General features: G+C 44.3%; 1 protein-coding gene across 6 annotated transcripts in view; it reads left to right on the forward strand.

The window, feature by feature from the left end:
- Window positions 1-26,454, forward strand: part of Trmt9b (tRNA methyltransferase 9B) — a 57,100-nt gene that overhangs the window by 13,868 nt on the left and 16,778 nt on the right. For all 6 annotated transcript variants that reach the window (XM_006509136.4, NM_001384099.1, NM_001384103.1 and 3 more), the window contains one exon: window positions 17,692-17,893. The gene's annotated coding sequence lies outside the window, so the exon portion shown is untranslated. The remainder of the gene's footprint in view (window positions 1-17,691; window positions 17,894-26,454) is intronic.

Raw genomic sequence — 26,454 nt, forward strand, 5'->3', positions numbered from 1 at the left:
CTACACAGACACCTCTGTAAGGATGCCGAACATGTAGAAATATGTCAGTAAAACTGTTGACTATCTACTTCTAAAGGGTTTTTTTTCCTCTCTCTCTCTCAGCTAAAGTAATTTATGATCTCTGGTAGTTTGTCTATTTTACTTGTTAAAATTCGAGCTTTCGGAAATGTATTGCGAGCGTGTCCACACTGAAACCTTTTATCCTCATTATAGTGATGCATTTTCTCTGGGGTAAGCAGGACGGGTTTATGTGTCACAAGCTATGTTACTGTAAGTTTTGAAATGGAGAAAGTCCTAGAAATCCTAATAATGGCCCACCTGAAGAAGACAGACGTCATACTCTGCGGTGTGTTTCACTACAGTCAAGAAGTATCTTGCCAATTATTTGTAAGGTTACAAACTTAATCATGTGTAGTGTGCATGGCCTACTTGTATGTACATGTGCCATGTAAATACAGGGGCCCTCCATGGCCAGAAAGGGATATTGGATCCCATGTAACTGGAGTTCCAGGCAGTTGTGGGTGCTGAGAATTGAACCCAGGCCCGTGGCAAGAGCGATACATGTTCTTCACTGCTGAGCCATCTCTTGACACTTTTCTTTTTCCTCCTAGCTTTTAGTCAAACTTTTAATTCAGAGTGCCCAGTGCTCTGGGTCTCAGGATTTATCCATTCAAGCAGGGAATTGAAGATTAGTTGGAAAATAAAATTTTAGATAAACAAAATGTATACAGTTTCTTGACATTTTTTTCTTATTATAGGTCAATAATACTCCCTTAAGACGTTAGTTACTGAATATGTAATGTAGTGCCTACCTTTGTTAGGACTGTGCGTGGGTCACTTCTGCCTTCTGTTTGTCTAGACTAGACCGTGGGTGGGTACAATGGCTACTCATGAATCCAATGCTTAGTCCTTAGGAATGAGATGTGTGTTTTCTGTGCTGATGGCCCCTCTGGCATACGTGACCCTCACCCCTGGCATCAGCCTTGGTTTTGCATTCACCTGCCTATTTTTGACTCGCCTTTTTCTCCTGCATGAGCTCTGTGACATCTCAGTTCCTACAAGTTGAGGAGGCCATGAACCAAAGGTCTGATGGTCAACAGAGAATGTGGAGCTTGCCGCAAAAGGTTGAGAGAACCAAGTCATTCCAGGTTATTTCTGTTATTTCTCATGAATTTTCAAAAGCACAATGTCTTGTCACTTCTGAAACGAGGCTTTTGCAACTCACTTGGTTAGTGCATGGCCGTACCTCACAGTCGGTGGCATATATTCCGCTTTCTTGACAATAAATAAATTATGCATAAGACAAAACAGATTGTAGCTTAGGCTCTGTGTAACGCTGTTTTCTGTCCATTTGTGAGAAACATTTCTCTCCTGCCTCAGGAGCTTTGGGTTGAGCGCTCTGTCATGTTTTAAAATTTTAAATTTAGAACCAGAGCTCTCTCACCCTGATTCATCCGCTTGAAAAGTAGACTATAGCGGCTTCCGCTGAAGGTTAAAAATGGTATCTGTGACTTTAAATCTGAAATAGTCAACAGTGAACAACTATACCTGGGCTTATCTCTGAAGAAACCAACCCATAAACTGCAGCATGGAAACTGAAAAAAAAAAAAATTAAACCTTTCCAAAACAATCCGGTTTATTCTGGGCACCGACTTAATCACTCCCGCTGCTAGGAGAAGTACAATTTGCTGCCCCGGGAAGGCTTAAAATGTCAAACACGTTCTTGCAAAACACAATGCTCTCGCTGCCTGCAGATGAAAGCATCCTTTTGACTGGAGCGATTCCTACTTCTGTGCAGCTTTCGTGATTGTAGCACTAACTCAGAATTGAAAGCCTCTCCACATGATGTAAACAGTCACACCCCCATGACCCTGCAGAGGTTTTCCTGAGCGCAAAGCAAGTGTGGGCTGAGGCAGACAATGGAGCAAACTGTAAGACCCACCTACAAAGGTCTAGGACAGAACCCAGAGTGTGGGAGTCCAGCAGGGAGCCCAGCTGAAGAGCAGAAGGCTCTCAAGTCTCAGGGTCGAAGGTGAGGCTGGCCTTCTAAGCATCTTCTCCTGATCACAGTACAGAGCCAACACAGCCTGTACACGGTCAATATAGGCACCGCCAAGTTCACTTATCCAAAACTGACTCCTCTGTTACTTGTAAATCTTTATGGTTCATGTTTTAGTTGGGACTCCAACAGAAATGGTCAATATTAAGCCCAGAGCAGAAAAAAAAATGTAGCAAATTAGAGAGTGAAGAAGCCTGCTTGAGACCATCACTGGGTGAGAAGTCACAGCAGGTAGCAAGGCAGGCCGCAGAGAGGTTAGAAAGCATCCCTTTTATCCATGGTTCCCCATCCACAGATTCAACCAATTTCAAACCAAAACTAGTATGGAGGGAAAAATCCCACGTAAATGTGTAATTTTTTTTCCTTACTGTTATTCACTGAACAATAAAACTTGACAGCTATTTGCAGAACATTTGCATCGTACAAAGGACCTAGAGATGGTATGATGCTTGCAGAGAGATGTGCATCACATGGGACAGGTAAATGTCATTTTCTATTTCACTTGATCATCCTGCAGTTCTTGATACCCTCGAGGCGAGAGTTCTTGGATAATTCTTGTAGATGATAATAGGTGATTATATTCAAGCCAGTTAAGGCCCTAGGGAGTATCACTATTTTATAACTCACTGCCCTGGGCCAGGAAGTGGATGTGGGTGGATTGGTGAGCAGGGGGAGGGGAAACCTGGAAAGGGGACAACATTTGAAATGTAAATAAAGTAAAAATCCAATAAAAAAAAAGTATAAAAAGTAACTCACTGTCCTAATTTGTCCTCAGTTGAAAAATGGTATTTATCAGCTGCTTAGAAAGAGTAAACTTATTTAGCATAAATAGAAAGTGGTTTTGTGAAAGCCATTAAAATAAATAATACCTCAGTACTGAAACAGATCCATTTCAGCTGTTTCCTTCATTAAATATTGTGACAGCTTCTTCTTTAACTGATCTAAACATCAAACTCAGCACGAATTTATTTAGCAAGGACTCTAGATTAATACAGCGATGCCACACGCCAACACCTTCTAACTTGCAAGAGTTGTGTTAATTTCTTTTCCACTGCTGTGATAAAACAGCATGACCAAGGCAACTTATAGAAAAAAAAAAGAGTATATCGGGTGTGATAGTTTGTACATGCTTGGCCCAGGGGGTGGCACAATTTGGAAGTGTGGCCTTATTGGAGTAGGTGTAGCTTTGTTGAAAGAAGTGTGTCACTGTGGGAGTGAGCTTTAAGACCCTAATCTTAGCTGCATGGAAGCCAGTATTCTGCTAGCTGCTTTTGAAACAAGATGTAGAATTTCCAGCTCCTCCTGCACCATGCCTGCCTGAATGCTGCCATGCTTCCACCTTGATGATTGTAGGCTGAACCTCTGAACCTGTAAGCCAGCCCCAGCCAAATGTTGTGCTTATAGGAGTTGCCTTGGTCATGGTGTCTGTTCAACAACAGTAAAGCCCTAAGACACAGGATTTTACAGTTACAGAGAGTGAGTCTGTGACCATCATGGCAGAGAGCATGGCAGCAGGTAGGCATGGAGCTACAGCACTAGATGAGAACTCACAACCTGAGCCACAACCATAAGTCAGAGAAAACTAATTGGAAGTGGCAAGAGAAAGGCATGCCTTCTTTACCAAGACCACACTTCCCAGTCATTTCCAAACAGTTCCACCAAAAAAAGGGCGGGGGGACCAAATATTCAAAAATATGAGCCTATGTTAATGAACCATTCTCATTCAAACCAGCACAAGAACAGAGACAAAAGTCTGTGGCTGCCTAGTGAGCAGCTCACTTTTGCCATCTGGATCAGGGAATCACCTATTGGAAATGGGGCTTGAGCCTGTAGTGTTCGGTACCATATGGCTTATGTTTTATGGTGTTCCTTCCTATTTCTACCTTATGATAGATTGTAATCCAAAGACATTCTGGGCCTTGATAGTGTCCAACATCATTAGATCCTCAAAATTGTTCATCCTCCAGAGACATGGGAAATTGTCTTAGGGCTTTACTGATGTGAACAGATACCATGACTAAGGCAACTCTTCTAAAGACAATATTTCATTGTGACTAGGTTCAGTCTACTGTCATCAAGGCAGGAGCATGGCAGCATCCAGGTAGGAATGGTGCAGGAGGAGCTAAGAGTTCTACATCCTCATCTGAAGGCTGCTAGCAGAATACTGGCTTCCAGGCAGCTAGGATGAGGGTTTTAAATCCCACACCCACAGTGACACACCTATTCCAACAAGGCCACACCTACTCCAACAAGACCACACCTTCTAATAGTGCCACTCCCTGGGCCAAGCATATACAAACCATCACAGAAATGCAGGTAAATAAATCATGGGCAGCATGAAAATAAGTTTTTGGATAGTTCAGGAGGGATTGGATTGAGAAGCACAAATGTTCTGCAAGTTTTGTACTCAAGTATTGCTTCCCTCTGGAATCGTGAACATCTTCACTGATGCCTTTGGCCACATAAATAATAAGGTGGTAGGCGAAAACACAGGAAGAAAGTCACTCAAGGTTTAGGATCATGTGTCCCTTGGTGGGAATGCATGGTGCTGCTGGGAGTTGACCTTGGGACCTCTAGTCTGTTCACACGCTCTTGCTTTACACTGTAGCTCCTACACAAGGTTCAACCCCAGTGGACCACAGTTAGATGGCAGGGGTGGCGACTTTAAAGGCAGGGATAGTGGGGTTCTTCTCATGTTAAAAAATGACATAAAAAAAAGACGTCTTGTTCCATCTTAGGATGTCCAGAGTTGGATTGTTTTTAACTTTTTCCCACCAAAGCAGTATAAGCAATACATCTGTTCTAATTAAAGCTGCTCTTTAAAATTGGCAAAGTCCCCTGGTTTTTCTAGTCTCTCTGTTAAAGTAGTCACTTTCCCGCTATAATGACAAACATTAATCCACCCAGTGCCAGATGGTATATTCTCAGTGGATGGATGATTGCCATGGTGTAATGTTTTCAGAACACTGTATGATAAAGCCATGCCAATGGTAACTGGGACCAAGCTTAGCCCCTGAATTTCAAGCATCATTACGAGTATAACCTTGCCATCGTTCCTCACAGGCCGAGGAACCTTTTTTTTTGTTGTTAATTGGATATTTTCTTTATTTACATTTCAAATATTATCCCCTTACCTGGTCCCTCTCCCAGAAACCCCCTATTCAATCCTCCCTCCCCCTATTTATATGAGGGTGTTCCTCCACCCACCCACCGACCCACTCCCACCTCTCAACCCTCAGTTCCCCTACACTGGGGCATCTATTGAGCCTTCATAGGACCAAGGACCTCTCCTCCCATTGATTGATGGATGATAAGGCTATCCTCTGAAACGAATGCAGCTGGAGCCATGTGTACCCTTTGGTGATGGCTTAGTCCCTGGGAGCTCTTGGGGAACTGGTTGGTTGATATTGTTCTTCCTGTGGGGTTGCAATCCCCTTCAATTCCTTCAGACCTTTCTCTAATTCCACTAATGGGGACCCTGTGCCAAGTCCAATGGTTGGCTTCGAGCACTCGTCTCAGTATTTGTAAGGCTCTGGCAAAGAACCTTTTAATATAGCTGCCTTTAAAAAAAATTATTTATTTTATGTATATGATACACTGTAGCTGTCTTCAGACACACCAGAAAAGGGCATCAGATCTCATTACAGATGGTTGTGAGCCACCACGTGGTTGCTGGGAACTGAACTCAGGTCCCATGGGGTAGAAGGAGAAAGCTGAATCCTGAAAGCTTGTCCTGTGGTCTCCACATGTACACCATAGCACATAGGTGCACACACATGCTCACAGGAATGTAGTTTTAAAAAGTCAATATACACTATGTACATAGTGAATGAGAGATGCTGGTCCAATTATCAATGTCAACTATGTCAAGGGACTGTACAGAAGTCTGCAAAAGTAAGGGACCTTCCTGGATTGTGGCCTGTTAATAAAGGATAATGTCAGAAGGGATCAAGGTCCACAGACCTTTCTGATTCTAATTTAGAAACGGGTAGGCTTGCTCTTCAGATGGAGTGATTCCATGTAGATTTTTCTCTCCTAAATGAATGCTGTCCAATGACAGACACTTTGACAAACCCTAGTTTCTTTGACATCAAGAACTAGATACTTCCAATTAAGTATACAACAGTTGTTTCTTGCTTTCTAATCTGTGGTCTGAATGTTGTTTATAAATTCAGTCCAAGAGAACTCCTCCCTCCGTGTGTTAAGCTCTTACTGGATCAGGCAATACAGAAAGCACCATTGTGAGCATTCACAGGAGCATCAAGTGCATATATTCCCTATGCAGAGGTCACTCTCCCTCTTAACAGTGCCAGTCAATTACTAGATGCATGGGCACCCATGCTCTTCATTACCTACCCTGGCTTGGCCTGGCTACATTGCAAGCAGCAGCAGGTCTATGGGACCAAAAGTCAAAAGTTACATAGGTCTTGTGTGTATGTATATACAGCCTGCATTCAGCCAAGTGGGAGGTTGGTTCCAGGACGCTTAAAGATGTCCTGCAGATACTTAGACCCCTTATGGAGAGTGACACAGTATTCACACATAACCTATGAGTGTCCTTCCATACACGTCTAATCATTTACATTAATTCTGTTTCCTAATACTAGCTGAACTAGCTATGTAAACAACTACTCTATTATTTAGGACATAAGGATTAGAAAAGGTATGTAGATGTTCAGTACAGATCCAATAATTTTTTTCAAAAGGTTTTAAATTTTTGTTTAGATAACATGTGCATGTGCTTATATGCACAGAGGTCCAAGGACAACTCTCTGGAGTTGTCTGTCTACCATCACGGTATCTAGTGATCAAACGCTACAAAGATGTGTTCTGACCTCTACATGCATGCTATGGCAGAAGCGTGTCCCCACCCATACACACCTCCCAACACACAAAGTACTTCAATAAAACACAATGAAAACTTTAAAAAGGAAAAGTAGAGCTTCATTTGGAAATGGAAATAGGAGTAACCTCCAAGCTTAGCAGTAGCTAACTGCTTACTGTCTATCTGTCCATCTGTCTGCCATGTCACATCTTCTCAGCTCCTGATTTGAATGCTCTAATGGATTTGAAAGTGTTGTGACCCGTCCAGCAGGTCCAGTTATTCGAGGGTCTTGAGGGGACCTTCTCCTAAGAACCAAATTGGGGGGTAGAGAGAGATGAGGGTCTTGTGCGAATAATGACACGGAAACGTTCTGAATTGCATCAAGACCCCAATGTATTAGCCAGGCCCAAGGTTTAAATGCACAAGCAAAAGGGGAAGTACTCAGCAGGAGGAATGGGGAGTGGAAATGCACCTCAGCAGGCGGGACGGGGCAGCGGAAATTTTTCTTTTGGCAACTACACTGGGAAGCAGGAACTTGGCGGTATCAGGGTACATCTTGAGGTCAGGACTTCCGGCGCTGACTTAGGGCTGGAACAATCTGTGGTTGTTCTCAGAGCGGTGCGTCGTGCGTCGGTGGCCCACTTTTGACCCTCTTTTCTTCTCGGGGGAGAGGCCCAATTCAGAGATCAGGACAATTGTGTTGTCTTAATAGCTCCCAACAGTGTTGGGGTACTCTTGGGCTGCATCAAGAATCAGAGCTTAGGGACTGGGGAGGTAGAGGCAGTGGAGGTAGAGTGAGCTTGCCTAGCGCCCACGAAGCCCTGGTTTAATCCTCAGCACCTCAGACTGCTGTATTAGCACAGGCTTATAAAGGAGTGTCAGGAGTTCAAGGCCATCCTCAGGACATTCCAGGCTATCCTGGAACACATGAAACATGGTCTTAAAACAAAGGAGGCAGGTGGGGGGCACACACCAAAGAGGAAGCAATTCCTGGTGGAATTGTTTCTACAGTTTGTTATTCTTGCTTTTGATTGTATTTTCAGGGCACTTTGTATATAAGCTCTGCATCTGGATCACTTCTGCCCTTCCCTTCCCCCAACTCCTCCTGGGTCCCCTCCCAATTATTTATACAGAGAGTTATATAGAGTTATATATATATTGGTGTGTGTGCGTGTGTGCACACATGCACACAGGTGCACAAACATGTACATAGGCTTACTGATTCCATCTAGAACACCTGTATAGACTCATGCCCAGGGCTAGCACATTTTTTCAGCATGCCAACATGTTACAACTTCTATTTTTGAATTTGTGTGAGAATATATATATATATATATATATATATATATATATATATATATATCAGATTTTAAACTGTGACCTTACGGGATTTAATAATGACTATTATTAAAGCACCTAGCATAAATATCTAGCATAGGACTGAGATTTAAAAGTATTTTATTAATTTATTGAGTATCTTATAGACAGCTTGTTCTATATCAAAAAAGAAACAAAAACAAACAAACAAACAAACAAAAAACTGGAGAAGGTCCTCTGACAGAAATTAAAAAATAGGATTGGGCCAGCAAGATGGCTCAGGGGGTAAAGGTGCTTGCTGCCTAGCCTAAGAACCTGAGTTCCATGACCAGAATCCTCATGACAGTAGAGATCCAACTTTCACAAGTTATCCTCTGACCATCACACACAAGCTGGAGTACACACACACTCAGACACACACACCCACTCACACACACACAGAATAAATAAATGTTTAAAGTAGTAAACGAGAAAATAGATGGGGGAAGCATAAAATGGATATTCCTAGAAACTTTTGAGCATTTTCCAAACAGCTGAGTTAGAGGCAGGTGCTGATACCCAAAACCAGGGAATAGCAAGGGTCCCAGATCTGCATCTCTTAAGAAGGGTCTTGGTTGCCTGATGCAGCGTCTCTTAGGTGCATAAGGAGCTGGGTCTGAGAAAGTAGAAACAATTAGACGCTGACCAACTCCTCCTAGAAATGAATGCTGTGTGGAAGGACTGTTGCTGAGCAACCTGGCAGGAACAGGAAGCTCCCAGAGAGAACTGCTCCCTTCTCTGACTCCTGCCTTCCAAGTCCCCTGTTGGCAGAGTCACCTGGCAAAGAAGGAATGTTGTTTGTAAAGTCCTGCCCTCCAAACACAAAGCGGAGGCAAGTTTAGAGAGGGAAAGTGTTAATTTGCTAACAGGTGTGGTCCCTGAGTGTGTTAGTGGCTGTTGCTGTCCTGCTGAGGCTGGAGGCTACACTACCTAAACAGGACTTGCAGAAGTAACTGAAAGCTTTGTTTTCATTGTGGTTTAACACACAAACACATACACACACACCCCTTACTATTTTAAGCATTTCTAAATACGCATTTCAATGGCATTACATACATTCACGAAACTTGCAACCACCACAACCAGGAGAGTGTTTCCTTGTCGGAAAGTTAGGGGAAAAGATCTGTGTCTCTGCCCAGGCCTCTTTTAGCAGCAGCAACAGAATAATGGTCCCCTGTGGATTCCGTCTCCAGATATATGTAGTCACCTGCGAGTCCTCCTTGTCCACCATTACTGTTTGGCGAAGGAACACTCTAACAGTAAGCAGGAGAGACTGCTGTAACTTCTGGCTACTCCGCATGCAGTGACAGCAGTGACTTGGAGCTGAAGCAAGGGGGGTGTGCTGTAGATGACACTGTACACCTGGCAAACAAAACACATAGGTTCTCTTGTTTAAAAGGAGACACACCAAAAAAGCAGTGGTGATCAGTCTCTTCCATCTCCCTCCCCCTCCCCCCTCTTCCTTTCTTTCCCTTCTGACCTCCTTTTTATCATTTTTGTTCTTTTCATTTTCTCCATGCCACCCAGTTGGCTGGATGAGAGCTACAGATCTGGCATTGTCAGGTGGTCTGTGATCATAGACGTGAAGTTGGCAGAGCAGAGGAGAAGGGAGCCATCAAGCTGGGGCCGCTTAATTTAAGGACTTCTTCCTTAGATGCAGCTGTGAAATGAGAGCTTAACCCAGACCATGATCTATGTTCACACATGAAAGGACTTTCATTTCTTAGAGCCATTCGAACCCACTTTAAACTAATGAGAGGATCTAGGAGCAAGGAGAAAACTGATGACTGAGAAGAGAGGGAAGAACGCAGGAGGAACTTGTTCACTGTCATGGGGTGGCTTTATGGGACAGCACAGTTCATCTCCTTCCCACTGAAGAAGATATGGAAAAGATGCAAATAGGTTAGTGAAGTGACTCGAGTGAACTTATCATCTGCCGATTTCTGATTTCTTCATGGGTGAGAAAAACGAAATGCTTTAACAGAGTGCTTATCGACCACCTGTAATTGTCCTGGGTTTACCTTTGGGTTTGGCTTTGAAGTTGCCTTTCACAGCCACAGATCTAGGGGCTGTGAGAATCACAGGAAACATGGGATTGACTGAGTTGTCTCTCGTTGGTTAGCAAACTCCTTTGGTGTGGGAGTAGGTGCGTCTGCAAGAGAAGGCTCAGTCTTGTGCAGAAGAAGACATGTGTCCCTAAATTCTCAGGTCCAGCTTTTATCCTGAAGCTTAGAACTTCACATAAACTACTCAGCAAGCTTCGAACACTCACACACTTTATCAATTCCCGAGTTCTTTCTTGTTGAGCTTCAGTAACCCTGTGCAACTTCAATAGTTACAGGAATCATGCCGACAGCTGGTGTTAACACCTTAGCCATTAGAGTTTAATTTTCTTAAGGTAGTCAAGTGCTTTACCACCTCCTTAATTCACTCCCTGGAGAGAGCAGCACTGACTCCTAAATGCTAACTCCTCCGTGTGCACACCTAATTCCTACAACCCAGGTGGTTAATAAGTTTGGTTTTAGCCACTGGAAGCCACCAACTCACTCTCCAGGCCATTAATGATGCTGTTCAGGATTGTCATATTTCACTGCGTGGATTGAAGCACGGCCACCAATGCTTTAAAAATTAGTCACAGTTGGGGTGTAGAGAGATGTTTCAGCAGTTGAACTCACTTCCTGTGCTTGCAGAGGACATGGCTTCAGTACTGAGCACCCCCATGGGCGCTAACGACCATCCATAATTCAAGTTCCAGAGAATCTGATGCCCTCTTCTGGCCTCTGCAGGTGCTTCTCCCATGTGTTACACAGATAGAAGAAGGGGATTACTCACACACAAAAATTAAAAATGAATAGTTTTTTATTTTTAATCAGGTAAGATGGGCAGGGGAGGTGGCTCAGGCCATAGGGAACTAGTTTTGCAAGCTATGTGATTCGGGTTCAGTCTCTGGAACGTATGTAAGGAGCAAAAGACCCTTTAGTGGCTGAGTGTAGGGCCCATGACCAGGTCATGCTATTTGATTTCTAGGGATGCTATAATATTCGGCCACAAAGTGGGTAGCCTAAAACAATAGAAATGTCCTCTTTCAGGGCTCTGAAATCCAAACAACCTGAATCAACTTGTCAGCACAGTTGTGCACCATGAAAGAGTTCAGAGGAAATCCTCACTTTCGCTACCATTGCTTGTCACTCCAGACATCACTGGCTGGGTCACCCTTCCTGAAATCATGGCCTCCCATCTTCCCCTTCCTTCCTTCTCTGTCGAGTTTTGTAAGGACACTTCCCTTTGGGTGTAGGCTGGACATGGATAACCAGGATAATCTCACCTCGAAGCCCTTAAGTATATCTGCAAACTCATGTTTCCAAGTACACCAGCTCTTGCAGGCCCCAGTGATGAGGACATCTTTTGGAGGACCACCATTGAACCCACTAAAACATCCCCCAAGGAAACAGAGAATGGGGACACTCCCCTGCTTCGGTGATTAAAGAGACAGACATGGCCCCATGTCTCACCAGTTTTCCCTACTCTGAGACTGTCCCAATAGAAAATGCAGTTGGGGAGAATTACAGCTTGGTGTTGGACAGGCAATAGAACCTAAGAGCAGCCATTGTGGTATGAGTTGCCTAGTGTATCTGAATAATAAAGTGTGGTATAGAGAGCATCTATACACATCTGTACAGATGTATGCATCCGTAAAGGTAAGTTTTGCTTATCTGTAGGAGAGAAGAGCTCCACAGAGAAGGTGGTTCAAGGTCAGCTTTGATTATGTGTCTGTAGTGGTCCAGGGGAGAAAGGAAACTGCAGGCAGAGAGGGAACGGCATCAAGACACAAACTATGTTCATATCATAAGCAGAGAGTGAAGGCAGAGCTGAGACCAGAGGCTTGTACCACCATGTGCATGCATGCTTTGTCAAGGTAAGATCTTCATGAGAGAAGCCATGCATTGATTTCCATCATGATATGAAGTTCTTATCTCACTGAAACCAAGGGCTTGTCGTCTTCTGTCACAAGCGGCAGCAGAGTTCAGGTCTCTATGGCAGGTGAGTCCTGAGCAGAGCTGCCCAAGGCCAAGCTGGACTCAGACCAGGGCAGCCTTTCCGTAGCATACTGACGTACTAGGAGTTTCATTCGTCAGTGCTGACAGTGGAAGACTGCCAGGGCAAGCTGCCGAGTGTAGATCTATGAAAGTGGGGAGTCTGAGGGAGTGGGGGTAGGGCACCATTACAGTTATTTGTTTCCCAAAATCCAGTTCGTTATGATCAGATTAGTTTGTGAAAATGTTGTCTTCGGTCCACAGTGAGATAAAAATGTTTACAAACACGGTTTAATTTACCTTTTCATAAAGTTAATCTGTATTCACTTTGAAAGGACTCTTCTTTCTGAAATGACAGTCTCCCACCTTCTGTGGGAGTAACGATCTCCCTCCATCTGAGCAATTATGGTGACAGCAAATGCTGAGCTCTAAAATCTCTGTGTGTCATGCTGTCTGTCATCTGTGTGATCTCCCCAACTCCTATCCTAGATTTCAGGGAAATATCAGCTTTTCCTAGTTAAGCAAATATCCCCTTGAGATTTTTCTGACTGTAAAACCTCCAAAAGGACCTCATGCGTTAGGTAAGTACAGAACCTCAAGCTAAGGGAATGGAAAGGACTTGGGGAGACACAGGAGGGGCAAGTTGGCAGAGGAACCCAAAAAATGAGGTCTTTGCCAGTCAGGTTTTCTATACTTTGTACACACGAGGTGTCTTCGTGAGAGTATCCTCAGCTTCATGCTTTCAGTGAGAAACCCAAAATGCCTGCTTTAAAGCTAATTGTACTATAAAATATATTTTGGGAAAGATGCTAACACAGCCTCGTATTTCTCCCTCTATTTCACTCTAGAAGGGGAAAAACATGACTGTGCATTCCTTGTTTTCTAGTTAAGCGCTCTAATCTTCACTTACAATCTCTTTGTAGAACAATTCCCCATCCCCCAGCCCTGGGTGACCATCCATCCTGACAGCAAAATGAGCCAGTGATGAGTGATTGCGCCTGGTACAGCTGTGCAGAACATTAGAATCCTCTCCTTCTGGGCCGCTCTTGTAAGATCTGATGCTTTGATCTCTGCGCAGACTGGAAGCTTGTTTTGTCAAATTGACACCAGCAGGGAAAGCCTCAGGGAAGCTGGCCACTCTATTTCCATTTCCCTTAAATTTCATATTCGACTTCCTCGTTCTTTTCTGGCATTTTCTAGTCTGTGAACTCAGAATGAATTATATAATCTAGTTAGCATGAAGAAGGCCCGAGCCGTTGTCTGTGGAGGAGCAGCTGCGCATGCTCACAATGCTCACATTCTCCACCCGGATGTCATGCAACTCGCTTTGGTTGTAAGGATAATTGTCAACTCCAAAATTGAAGTCCATTTAGACAAAGAATCCTGGGAATTTTTGAAGAAAAGAATAAAGTTTTGTTGGGGACATGTTGGGTCCTTTTCCTAAAAATAAATAAATAAATAAACAAACAAACAAATAAATATAAAAATTCTATCTGTCTCCTTCACTTATTGATAGGCATTGGAATTGCAGATGGGGCATATTCCCCCAGGACCCTGTATTTTGTTGTTGGAAGCCCCGTTTCGTTGTCTTTCTGTTGGAGCGTTCTCCGTTTTGTTCTCTTTGCTGCCCTGTTTGCTGGGATCTATCTCGCTGGCAGATCTTAGGGAGTGTCTATGCAGAGTTCTCAGCATTAATGAGACTGTTTCACCCATCTCCTTACTTAACAGAGTCACAGAGCTCCTATCACTCCAAACCGTAGAAGCAGCTCTTGCCGTGTGTGCTTTTGATCAGTCAGTCCTTGCTCGCTCCTTTTGTACATGGCCATTCTTCTTGGCTGGTCTCTCTTAGGCTAGAGTCTAGACAGTGGGAAAGCGCATCCCTACATACATTCCTTTTCTCTTCTCATGGTCACCAGTTCAACTGTTGGCTTGTCTCTGCACCCTCAGACTTCTTTTTTTGTTTGTTTGTTTTATTGGGTATTTTCTTTATTTACATTTCAAGTGTCAGCCCCTCTCCAGGTCCCTCCAGAAACCCCCTGTTCCATCCCCCCTTCCCCTGCCTCTATGAGGGTGCTCCACCACCCACCCACCCACTCCCACCTTCCCGCCCTGGCATTTCCCTACACTAGGGCATTGAACCCTCTCAGGACCGCTGATCCCACCGATGTCCAACAAGGCCATCCTCTGCCACATACGAGGCCGGAGCCATGGGTCCCTCCATGTGTACTCTTTGGTTGGTGGTCAGTCCCAAGGAGCTTGGGAGGGGGTCTGACCAATTGGCACTGTTACTCCCTCATTGGGGCTGCAACCCCCCTCAGCTCCTTCTGTCCCTTCTCCAACTCCTCCATCCCATGGGGACCCCACGCTCAGACTTCTTTAATGGCATTGAATTGTCTGTCACTCTAGTAGAGGTGGCAAGCTGACATCTGTGGCCTCACTCTTGCTCACTCTGGATGATTCTCCTCCAATGGGATGTATTCCCATGACCGTAATTGACATGTGCTAGGATAATGTTTTGTTTTGTTTCTTTGTTGGGTTTTGTTGTTGTTGTTGTTGTTGTTGTTGTTATTGCTACTTTTGCTACGGTTGCTGCTGCTGTTTTCGAGATCTCGAATCCAGTCCACTGTCCAAAGTTTCAAGTCCCCTTTACATATCCTTCAAATGCCACAAGAACCACCTGTCCAGGCCTGCACCCGGAACCTCCTCTTGTACTCCCTCTGATGATACATCACAGCATTGACCATGGAGGAGCCCTGAATGGGAGGAGGGTCTATTTCACCTTTATCCTTGGCATTGTAGCTGTACCCAAAAGCATATTAACTTTGAGAGTGCCCCATTAGTTTTTGTTAAATAAACAATAGCTTAGTGTGTTAACTCAGTAAAGAAAATCCTTTGACCCTAACACTGCCTTTGCTCTGAGGTTTAAGGTATGACCCTCTTCTAGGACAGCTCACACACATGCTGCGCCCCAGCATTTCAGAAGGTTTGTGCTGGAACAAGGTTTCCCATTAACGCAGGGAGAAGCGGAGACAGTGTATTTATTTTAATATCAAATGGCTGACCAAGATCCAGGACTTATCTGAATTCCGACTTATAAAAATAGATACTGCTGTGTTTTAGTTTTACTTGGTAACTTCCTGGAGGAGAAAACAGGATTCAAATACTTTGGAGAGAGGCAAATTTGGATCTAACGTACGACAGCTAAGTCAGTAACGTACAGGTATATGGAGAATATGAATGGGGCTTATACAAAATCCAGGTTGCTCATCTGTACCTTCCACATCGCTTCCTGCTCTTTCCACTGGCTGCTCTTACTGAGTAAGACATCAAAGCCCTCAGCAGTCCTGGGAGAGGGATAACAGGTCTGCCACTAATGCCGAAGAAAAGGCACATAGAGAGCCAGGCCAGAGGGTAACAATGTGTGCCTGGGCTGGGGAGGGTCATCCAAGTGCTAAGACTTTACATCAGATATAGCCTATGGGGCTTAGTAAACAAATTTATCTTATTCGTGATTAAAGCAATTTGGGAACAGGTGCTTAACTATCCAGGAGCTATCTCAAAATCTCTCTCTAATATACTTCCTTGAAAAGTTCTTTTTTGAAGCTCAATAGCACAGGTATCTAGTCACCTGTCAGATATCTCGAGCTCACATTGCAAAAGGCCAGAGACTCCTCAGAGACCCTTAAATAGGAATGATTCTGTGCAGTTTAGAGAATGACCTACCAAATGTATTGTATTTTGAGATTTGAATGAGTAAGCTTCTTAATTATATAGCAAGCAAAAATAAAAGAATAGTAATTAGCAAAGAAAGAGCCAATCAGTATCAGACCGAGTGCTCACAATGTCTGGCACAGACAACCAGAATAGCTTGACTCGGAGCAGATTGCAGTCTTACAAACATACAACAGAAGAAAAAAACAAAAAACAAAAAAACAAAAAACAAAACAAAACAAAAAAACCAGGATAGGTAAGGGACCCAGCTAGAATTCCTGAACAAGTTTTCTCTCAGTGGCTGAATGACCCGCTTCTTTCCCTCTGTGGGCATTTTTAGGTCATGGGATAAACAATACTAAGCACTTTTGGTAGTGAGTTACCTTCTAGCTGTTCTCAAAAACACAATGGTTTTATTCTTGAGGTCGTTTGCTCTTCTCTTTCCTCCTGGTTTCAGACTTGGGGCATGGGGGCAGATTGCTCCCAGATGATGGGTCCTGAGAGCTCTTTGAAATAAAAATGCTTGAGTCTGAAGTGGAGGGGCCCCTCTTCCAGCGTCAGCTTCTTGGTGAGCTCCAGGTCACTTAAGAATAGGTAAATACAGTGCACGCTACAGAGACCAAGATTGGGATGGGATCAAGAGCAATAGTAAGCCAGGCAAAGCACATGCTACCCACTCAGCCACTGTACCAGAAGGCGTATGTTGTGTCCTTTCATGTGTGCAGAATATAAAGAAAAGATCTGCCCAACACAGACAGCAGTGGCTGATGGAAATTGGAGTCTGGTGGCCTCACTTATAGATAAGCAATGAAAAGTGGGGATTCATTACAGAGTGGACTCTGTCTTTGATGTCAGGCTGCTCTTGGAGTCTCATTCTCCACCCCATAATTAATTTCTATGTTACAAAGAGCCTTTGCTGTGTGGGTCACTTTTTTTGGGTTTTGGGGTTTGTTTTGGCTTGTTTTGTTTTGTTTTTTGGGTTGTTTGTTTGTTTGTTTGAGTTTTTTTCTTAGTTGTTGGAAGTCTTTGCTGGATTTCATGATAACCTTATAAAAATAAAACATATGAACAATGCTGATTGACCAGGAGGACTCGTCAAAAGGATGAGGAAGAGGAGCTGATACTGTGAACAGAGATGGCTTCCCCAGTCTCTGGGAGCTCGTGTGTGCTGCATCAGCCCTGCTGTGTCTGGAAGATGCTGTCTCCATGGTTTCTTCCATCTCACTGCCTCATAATATCTTTCTGCTTCCTCTTCTGTGAAGTCCCCTGAGCCTTGAGGGGAGAGGTTTAATCAAGACATCCTATTTAGGGCTGAGTGTTCCAAGGTCTCTTTTATCCTGGACACTGTCCAGTTATGGGTCTCTGTATTAGCTCCCATTTCCTGCAGGAGGAAGGATGGTGACTGAGCGAGAAACTGTTCTATGGGTGTAGCAGACTGTCTCCAGGGGTCATTTCATTGCTACACTCCTTTAGCAGAATAATAGTATCAAGTGAATTTGAGATGACTCTCCGAGCTTATGATTTGGGGTAAAAGTACATTTGTTTATAAACTGTCCTGATAATTCTGGCACATTCCACATACTAGCCTTTCTTTACGGCTCCCACTTCTTTTAGTGGGACATATAGGTCAAGAGATCAACCTGGCAGTAGCAGGTTTTATATTCGTCTTTTGTTAAGTGGCTTGCTTTTGTTGTTTTTCCTTGCAGGGCCTGGATTCTCTTCAGAGACTCATACTGAGCGGTAGAACCTGTGAAGGGTAAAGGATTGGACTCATTGACTTGATTCGCTCTTCGTCCACTTGTGTTATATACTGAGAGAGTCCCAAGAAGCAACTGTTCACTCTGAGAAAAGAAGCCACCATGATTGACCAAAACAAGAAGTAATCCACGTGATCACAAGATGAGTCAGGTGAGGAGCTCCCCACTCTTACTGTAGTTCAGAGACTGGGGGGGATTTAGTGGTGAGCATATGCATTAAGCCCAATTAGCTCAGTTCCTATATTTAAAAATGTATCTTGAGATGCTAGAAAGTAGATTGAAGCTCCATTTTTGCATTGTGTAGGGAAAGGAATAAAAACTATATGAACATATTTGGTATTTGCTAGTGCTTTTCTAGGATAGCATATGTGTGTATATATACTACCTATTTATACATGTATACACACACACATTCATATACATATATATATGTATTTGAGACAGGGCTTCTCTAACCTGGATCTCACTCTTTAGACCAGACTGACCTCAAACTCGAAGATACACCTGTTTGTGCATCCCCAGCCTACCTCAGTGCCAGGTACCACCAGTGCCTGGCCTGATGTAAACATATTTTTAAGTGATAGGTTTAGAAAGCAATAATGGAAATGTTTGAAGAGCCACATGTTTGAAAGTGCAGTAAAGGCCACTGATTCTAAATAAGTCTTGTCATTGTTCTGATGGACATAAATTCTTACTTAGAATTACAGTTGGGTATATTCAATATCTTGAAATTTTAAAGGAGAATTTGATGCTGAACTTTTATGAAATATTGTGTCTCCTCTGGCACTTATAATATTTATGTTTATTATTCATTTAAGATATGTGGCAGTTATATAGCCAAGGTGTATCTATAAAACTTGTCTCTCAATGGACAAGCAATGGTACAAAATAGTACCAGGGAACCCGAGTCTGTGCTCTGCCCCTCTAAGAGCTTTCTGGGCTTCGGGGGCAGTATTCGTAGCCTCAACCTAAGACCTCCTTGCCTCAGGTAAAATATTGTTATCTGATGAGGGGAGTCAAAGCAACAGCTATTAATTCATTTGCTCTGTAATTATCCAGTGATGCTCTGTGTCCAGCACTGTCTGAGGCATTTCATTGGTGTGTGTATTATATATGTCATATATCATATATATATCATATATGTGCATCACATATATCTCCTGTCTCAGTGCCCATGTTCTAAGTTTATACTCCATTTGAAAACATACACAATTGAAAGTTGAAAATCCTTCAAGGGTCTCACTTGTCTCTGAGGTAAAGCTTGCACTCCTCATTCCTTCATGATGTGTCCCCTAAATCTGCAATGGCTTGGGTAGGATATGAGTGTGTCTGCTGAAGGTTCACAGGCCAGAGCCTGGTCCAAGTGTGGCTATGCTGAGAGATACCTCAGAAAAACAGCTCCAGCCTTGGCAAGCATAGAGATTTCAAATTCACGGAGGGAAAAATGATACATTATAGCCAGCAAGCCAGGGATGTCATAAATGTCGTAGTGAAGCTAGAGAAAGAAGAGCTCTGGGGAGGCAAGACTAATCCTTCCCAGAGTTCCTCAGAACTCTGTGGCTCAAGGGCAATGTCTGCCTCTTTGATGGCCCAGCAGGAAAACCTTGTCTTTGGAGCATCTTCAGCTCTTCCTAGTGTGTGGAAGAGTGGCAAACTGGGTGTATTTTTATGGACCATCAGGAAGTGTTATTCCTGGGTGAAAGAATGCAAACCTTTCATTTTGTTTTATTTTTGGTCAGATCATATACCCAGAGCTTGCCCCTGAAATTGTGCCCGTTGCTGCTTGCTCTTTTTCTCAGCCCAGGAGTTTGGCATTCCCACAATTACACATGGTGGAGATGGAAGGTAGCTCTAGGTTACAGACCTTCCTACAGAGGGATTCAAGGAAGGACACCTTGGGGTAGGGAGACAGACAGACAGACAGACACACATACACACACAGTCACACACACACATGGAGAGAGACAGATACAGAGAGAAAGAGACAGACACATACAGAGACGGAGAGACAGAGAGAGAGAAAGAGCACATAGACTGAAGGAGTTAGGGTTGTACCATCTCAGAATAATCTAAATTGATATGTTATCTCTTTCACACTGATGTCAATGAAACTTCAGAAAGGGCCATTCAGCAGCAAGACATAAAGGTTGTTTTTCGGGAGATATCTTCTCCCTACCAAGGCTGGACAGTAGCCATGTCACCACAAACTCACTGGACGTCTGACACATCTGTATAAAGTCTTTGAAGGAACCCTTCCTTATCTTCCACACACACTCTCCCACCCTCACACTCATCTCTTGGTAACAACCCTGGACTTTACTCCCTGGTTCCCACAAGCACTCTCCCCTCCCCCAAGCCCCATCCCCACACCCGCATCTCCTGGTAACAACCCTGGACTTTCCTCCCTGGCTCCATTCTTTCATTCATCCTGTCCAGCTCTCACATGCTTATTGCTCTGTGTCTAAAAAAAACATAAACATCATGGGCTCTCCCGTGAGGATCCCATCGTCCATGTGAAGTTAATAACACTTCCCTTTCAGAGACAGGGGAAAGGGATCCAGCAAGCCACAGACTGTGAAAGATTATTTCACTCAGAAGCAATCCTCATCTTTCCCGATCGTGATTGACACCCACCGACAGTCACGTGGCTTTGCCTGAGTTGAGAAGATGAAGTGTTTTATCACACATGCAGAGGAGATAATCCAAACACTTGTGATTTCTTAATGAGGGCCCTGCTTCCAGGAGCAGGAATTGCCAAATGTCCTTCCAGCCAGTCCCCAGCCAGGCACCCGCTCTGTATATTTCCCATTGTTTCCTCTTCTCTCTTGCTTGCTCTAAGGAGTAAAAGCTGTAGCAGTTGGTGTCAGGACGAGCTGGATTAGGCAGGGCTGACAGTGATGAGATCAGAAATCCAACAAGCTTAGATTGAGGAGGCAATGACTCTGCCCTGGAAGGGTTAAGATTAGCTTGTGCGACCACAAGAGTCCAAATCAGAGACTGCAGTACTGCAAGGCAGTGTCCTGTTACCCAGACTCTCTCCTCTCCTCTCCTCTCCTCTCCTCTCCTCTCCTCTCCTCTCCTCTCCTCTCCTCTCCTCTCCTCTCCTCTCCTCTCCTCTCCTCTCCTCTCCTCTCCTCTCCTCTCCTCTCCCCTGCTTGCCTTCCCTGACCTCATTGCCTCTACTTGGAGATGGGTCTTTTCCATATGGTCCGAACGATGGACCCAACAGCTTGATCTTTTCATCTTTCCAACTGTGATGTCAGAGGGGGAGCCACTTGCTGTTTAGCTCCACACTGAGATAACCTGCCGAAGGATCCACATGAGCCTGACTCACCTGCTCACCGTGACTAGTGACTGTGTTCAGGGATGTGGTTCACGTGCACAGTGACATCATCCATCTGAACAATGCAAGATGCAAGTGAGAAGAGGGGCATGAAAAAGTTCTGAGTTTGAGCACAGAGCTTATTATGAATCCTTCCTACTTTTCCTGTCTCTCCTGCATCACCAATGAGTACCATGGGGGCCTTTGCTCCCCACACATATTTCAACCTAAAGGGCACTGACTGGGCATGTGCCCTACAGTCCCTTTTTCATCATGTGCGGTCCCCCTTCTTCCCTCTTCTTCCCTTCCACTCCTCCCTCTTACACACACACACACACACACACACACACACACACACACACACACACACACCCAAAGCAAGCAACAACAAAACTAACAATAGCAAACAGCTACAATGTTATCCCCATAAAGACGTTGTTGTCGTGCCCACAAGGAAGACACAACACAGTCAGATTCTTCTCAACAGCTTTATTGCAGGAACGCCTCGATGCTGCTACGGGAACCCAGGGAGGACTGCTTATATACACCCCAACACTGGGGAGGGCTATGTGTCCTCCTGGGATTGGTCGGCCTGTTGACACTTCATTAGCATGCACCTGATCGGGAGGGGTTGGCGCCAGATTCGGGCTAGCGCCTGCGCAGTGTGTTGTTTATGGCCACGGTGTACCGGAAACTGGTGCCATCTTTTAGGCGTCAGCTGCCTACAAGACGTGAAATACGAAATATTTCTATCTTTTCTTACCTCCCAGTTCTCTCTCTACCGAACACCCTGGCAATCACTGATCTCAATTCAACTTGTTTAGTTTTGCTCCACTGTACTTTTATAATTAGAAAACACAGTTTGCATATCCAGAGTTTAAAAGACAGAAACAAACAAATGAACAAACAACAACAGTAAAAAAGAGAAAGGAAAGCAAGATGCGAGCGATCCTTGGGAGCCAGGAGCTGGTGGCTCAGACCCAGCTTTTCTGGAATCACAATGGAAAGGAGTCACAGGTAACAAGGCTTATAAAAAAAGAAAGAGAGAGAGAGAGAGAGAGAGAGAGAGAGAGAGAGAGAGAGAGAGAGAGAGAGAAGAGACGAGACGAGACGAGACGAGACGAGACGAGACGAGACGAGACGAGACGAGACGAGACGAGACGAGACGAGAAGAGAAGAGAAGAGAAGAGAAGAGAAGAGAAGAGAAGAGAAAAAAAGAAGAAAAGTGAGAAGCATGAAAATTGGCAAGCAGCAGTGTGGTCTGGAGACAGCTTCTGAAACCTAAGGTTGGGGTGGGGGTTACTGTGAAAGCAGGTGGGGTTTGTGGTCAAGGGAAAAGAACACAGATGGCAACATCCCTGATGCTTTTCAGGACTTTCCTCGACTTCTTCCTGCTGAGTCAGTCGCCCCTTTTGATGTTGGTACCAGTTGGATCTGAGCTGTCCCTAAAGTCATGTGCTGTGGTGGTTTGAATAGTTTTGCCCCACCCCCATAGATTCATGTTTCAAACCTTGGCCATAGGAAGTGGCACTATTAGGATGCGTGGCCTTATTGAAGGAAGTACGTCACTGTGTAGGCGGGCTTTGAGGTCTATAAGCTCCACCCAGTGTGGAATAGAATCTCCTCCTGGCTGCCTTTGGATCAAAATGTAGAGCTCCCTGCTCCGCCAGCACCATGTCTCCTGAACACTGCCATGCTTCCTGCCATGATGATGATGGACTGAACCTCTGAAACTGCAAACAGCTCCCCATTAAATGTTTGCCTTTATAAGAGTTGCTTTGGTCACAGTGTCTCTTCACAGCAATAAAACCCATAAAACCATACTAAAGACTTGGGTGCTCCTGATGGCTTAAGTGGGGGTTGGGGGTGGGTGGAAACCTTAGGGGGTGGGTTCTGATCGGAGAAAGTGGGTCACTGTTGGTGTCCCCTGGAAGCACATATTTCGTCCCAGTCCTTTCCTCTAGCTCTTTCCCTTGGCTTCCTGAATACCATATGGTGAATGTTATTGTCCAGCCATGTGCTCCCAGCCTTGAGCTTCTACCCCAGCTCATGAGCTCAGAGTAACTGGGCCAAATGTCCATGGAAATGTGAGACAAAATAAATCCTCCCTCCTTTTAAGTTGTCCACATCAGGTATTTTGTTGCAGAAAAGCTAACACACCCATGGAGTTGCTTGGGTTTGCGAATCATATTTATTATTATTTTATTATTATTATTCATGTTTGATTTTGTTTGTGTCTACCGGGGTTACATTGTCAGTTTCTTAGATTGCTTAACTACTGACACTAGCCGTCACTATCCTTGAGCACGAGTTGCTTGAAGTGTAAAACAATCATTTCTAAATGTCTTTCGTTTTAAAAGAAGCAATTTAATACTCTGGTTTCTCTTCAAATTGTATAAAAAGAAGCAATTTGTCTGTCTCGGGGAAGATGAGTTGCAAGAAACGTAATGAGGCTGGAGAGAAGACTATCCCAGGGCTAACTAGAATGCACTTGAAATTCCAGGTTAGGAACTGAAGAACTTCTGGGCTCAGCCAGCACTGAGAAGTAACATTTGTCTTGGAGCCAGGTGACCTGCAGGCAACAGTCCAGACCCCACAGAGGAGCTAGAACTAGGTCAGAGAGTAGGCTGTTCCCTCCTCCTGCTCTCCTCCCTCCAGCCTCTGTGAAACCGCACAGTCTCCTGTACTGTTTAAACGCTTCCTTTATTTTACAGTTCTTTTTTTTTCTCTTGTTCCATTTATGTGTGCGTGGTTCAAACTGGACTCCAGAACCCCAGAAACCCCGGAGCTCGTATGATTCTCCTGGCCCTTTGGTTCAGAGTCGCAAGGCTGAGCCAGCTCCACCTATGACCTGGTTCCCATTAGACTAGTTTTCACCCTGGGTCCAGTCATCGTAGCAGAGAAACGTTTCTCTCAGATTGCCAGCGATGACAGTGCAGAGTCTTCAGTCACAAGGTTAGGCTCACTGAAATAACATCGGTGGAAAGGGAGCACTCAGGAAAGGCTCCCTGTGTTTTAGGGACTTCCTTGAAGTGGAAATCACTGGAGGAACATTTTCCTAATACTCTGTGCAGAGTATTAGTCTGTGGGAAGAAACAACGAGTAGTGTAGGTCTGGTGGTTTTGAGAAATGGACAGTCTTACAATCCAACTTGGACTCCTTTCTGAAATGGATAGGGTGCTGGTGGGCATTCACATCTCACAGGGAGACACAACCATTAGGGCTTTCTCTACTGAGCCCTTTGACCTGGACTATTTTGCAGGTCTGAGATTTGGTGACACACAGAACAGGAAGCCTGGCTAAGATCATTTCCACGTCCCATGCTTCAGCTGGAATTCTCTGCAGGTTTTCCCCTCTGGTCTTATTAGCTTAATAAGCTAGCACACTCAGAAGGAATGGGCTTGTTTGGTGTACATGAAATTCCCATGGAAATTACTCTCAGAAATTCAGATGGACAGAATTTCAAAAGTGTTCCATTCACAACCAATAATTGACTCTGCAGCATTTAAACCTTGCGTGCGATACAATAAGAACAAAGTAGATCCACCCTGCTCACCCATTTCAAAACAGCAATTTCCAAGGCTACTTGGTTTTGGTAGAAGCCAAGAAATTTAGGAGAGAACTCAGAGAAAAGTCTCCAGGGGATATTATTCAGATACTAGACACAGCACTTAAGTTGGAACCATTTTTTTTTAACTTTGGTATTTAATGTTTTGCCATTTTTAAAATTCTTCTCTTGTTCACTACATCCTGAACTCAGTTTTTCCTCCCTCTGCTCTTCCCAGTCTCTCCCATCACCTCCCCTCTCCTCTCTAGATCTATTCCTCCTCCATTTCCCTTCAAAAAAGAGCAGGCCTCCCATCCATATCAACCAAACATGGCCTAACAAGTTACAATAAGACTAGGCACAAGCCCTCATATCAAGGCTGAAGGAGGCAGTCTAATAGGAGGGAACGGGTCCCAAGCACAGACAAAATATCAGAAACACCCTCCACTCTCACTGTTCGGAGTACCAGAGAACACCAAGCTAACCATCCCTGGATGCAGAGGACCTAATTCACACCCATGCAGGGTCCGGGTTTGTCTCTTCCGTCCCTGGGATCCCCTGTGAGCCCTGCTTAGTTGATTCTGAGGGCTCCATTCTTGCAGTGAATGGACATCGGGAGGAATCCAGTCTATGTCATTTTGCCTTACTGTGCTTGTCAGTGTCATTTGTTTTAAGGTTCTCCAAAATACACATGGCCTGATCGGTTCTGTAAAATGGGTACGGTATTCAAATAGACAGATTACTGTGATAGAGATTTTTGACTTGAATGAAAAGTTCACAGTAGCTGGGGCTAGGAAGATGGCTCAGTAGGTAAAGTGCATGTTGCACAAGCAAGCAAGTCACGAGTTCAGGTCCCCAGCACCCATATAAATGCCAGTGTGCATGTGAGGAGGTATGCCTATAATCCAGCACTTGGGAGCGAGTGATGAGGGATCAGTGGGGCAAGCTGTCTAGCTAGACTGGCCAAGTCATGAAGCTCTGGGTTAGTGAGAGCCCCTGCCTCGATATACGTAAGACAGAGAACTATTAACGAGTATACATAGCATCACCCTCTGGCTTTTATGACTGTGTGCATGCACACGCACACACACACACACACATACATATATACAAGCATGCATACTGCACATGATATACATAAATAGGTAAACAAACAAATGAACAAGCAGAAGAAAGGCATGAAGGATGTTAAGGTTTCTCCTGCGTGGAGTGCTGTGTCCTTGCATGGCTGCAGAGCTGAGAAGCAGCATGATTGGGTATACATTTCAACTACAGAGATTTAAGTAGCTATTATATAACCAAAATGGTGGTGGTGGGGGCATTAAAGGGCCAGAAAATAGATCTGTTTGCAGGCTGTTGATATCAGTCAGGTTAAAAGCTACTTACTCAAGAAGAACCAATGAACACAGAGAAATTGTTGGAATCCAAGCATCTTAAAAAGATAGAATTCATAAAGTCCCCTGTGTGTGTGTGTGTGTGTGTGTGTGTGTGTGTGTGTGTGTGTGTGTGTGTGCTCAAGAGCGCACTTGTGCATGTAGGCCAGAGGTCATCCTCATGGGTCATTCCTCAGTTGCTATAATTGCCAATTAGGTTTGGCTGGTGGGCCGGAGAACTCCAAGGGTCCACCAGTTCAAGTACTTTTTACCAAGTGAGCCATCTCCACAACTCCACAGTGCTTCTTGTTCAGAATGATAGCATCCTGTTACAAAATTTAAAAATCTACCTCGAATTAGACAGAGTTTCATCCAAATGAAACCATTTGGTACTAATGTCGGCCACGCCCCCCCCAAAAAAGAATTGATCCTGTGAAGAAACTTCTAGTGATTAGCCCATCCCCAAATTG

The sequence above is a fragment of the Mus musculus genome, chromosome 8 (assembly GCF_000001635.26).
Source record: "Mus musculus strain C57BL/6J chromosome 8, GRCm38.p6 C57BL/6J".
NCBI classification, from domain to species: Eukaryota; Metazoa; Chordata; class Mammalia; order Rodentia; family Muridae; genus Mus; species Mus musculus.